At 54.2% G+C, this 1,445-nt stretch overlaps 1 non-coding gene across 1 annotated transcript; it reads right to left on the bottom strand.

The window, feature by feature from the left end:
• Positions 1-953: 953 nt before the first annotated feature.
• Positions 954-1,067, bottom strand: trnaf-gaa. Its single transcript has 2 exons — positions 1,030-1,067; positions 954-999 (listed from the first exon to the last, which is right to left on the bottom strand). It is a non-coding gene; the product is annotated as a tRNA-Phe (tRNA).
• Positions 1,068-1,445: the final 378 nt, after the last annotated feature.

Genomic DNA, 1,445 nt, shown 5'->3' with positions numbered 1-1,445 from the left:
AAGCCGCCGGCCAGCCAGCTCTCATCCCTCGGGCGCTGGATCTTTCGGACGATTTTACTCAACCACCGACGTGTGAATTAATATCGATCTTTCCCCCCCGCCGGTCCCGTCAGCACTGAGGCCAGCATCAAGGAGGAGGGAGGGGGCTGTGGGCAAACTACCCACCGGGCAACCCCGCACACAGCCGCGCTCCCATTGGGCGGCCCCAAACCGGCAGTAAGGCGCTCTCCCATAGGTCGGCGCTTCAGCCAATCGGCGTCGGCCGTCGCCGGCGTGCTGACGACATTGTCCGTGCCGCCACTTCCTTTGCCGCCGGCGACGGCCCGCCTCCTTCCCATGGCCGCGCGTGCGTCCTCCCCGCTTTCAGGCCCGCGCGTGCGCACTCCCCGCTTTCAGGCCCGCGCTTGCGCACTTCCCTTTTCTTTCCCCCCCAGGCCCGCCCGCGCGTGCGCCTGGAAGGCACTTTGCTCCCTCCCTCGCTGCAGCTTCAGTGGCAGCTGCAGAGAGGAGGCCCTTTGGCCCATCGTGCTGGTGCCCATGGAACAAGTCTCCACCAGGCATAGCCATGGCCTTCATCTCCGTTTGTATTTTAGATTTGGATTTATTGTACCGAGGTACAGTGAAAAGTATTGTTCTGCATACATTCCCAGCAGATCATTCCATACATGAACAAACATAGGACATATGATAATACACAGTGTAAATACATATACGTCAGGTGAAGCATACGGAGTGTAGTGCTGACAACAGTATGAAAATTAAATGAAAATCGCTTATTGTCACAAGTAGGTTTCAAATGAAGTTACTGTGAAAAGCCCCTAGTCGCCACATTCCGGCACCTGTTCGGGGTGGCTGGTATGGGAATTGAACCGTGCTGCTGGCCTGCCTTGGTCTGCGTTATAAGCCAGCGATTTAGCCCTGTGCTAAACCAGCCACTAGAAAAAAAAAGCATGTGTCAGAAGTGGGATTCAAACCCACACCTCCAGTTGGAGACCAGAATACCCAGCTTATCACTGAAGGACTTTACTCCTTCAGTCTGGAACCTTAGACCACTCGGCCATCCTGACACCTATAGAGAAGTAGAGAAGATGCGTGGAGAGATCAGTTCAGTCCATAAGAGGGTCATTCAGGAGTCTGGTAACAGTGGGGAAGAAGCTGTTTTTGAATCTGTTCGTGCGTGTTCTCAGACTTCTGTATCTCCTGCCCAATGGAAGAAGTTGGAAGAGTGAGTAAGCCGGGTGGGAGGCTTCTCTGATTATGCTGCCCATTTTCCCAAAGCAGTGGGAGGTGTAGATGGAGTCAATGAATGGGAGGCGGGTTCGTCTGATGGACATGGCTCTCTGAAGTTTCTTGCAGTCTTGGGCCGAGCAGTTCCCATACCAGGCTGTGTTGCAGCCAGATAGGATGCTTTCCATGGTGCGTTTATAAAAATGGGTTTCCATGGT

Source organism: Scyliorhinus canicula, chromosome 7 (genome assembly GCF_902713615.1).
Source record: "Scyliorhinus canicula chromosome 7, sScyCan1.1, whole genome shotgun sequence".
Classification (NCBI taxonomy): Eukaryota; Metazoa; Chordata; class Chondrichthyes; order Carcharhiniformes; family Scyliorhinidae; genus Scyliorhinus; species Scyliorhinus canicula.
This window is presented reverse-complemented; position numbering and strand designations above follow the sequence as displayed.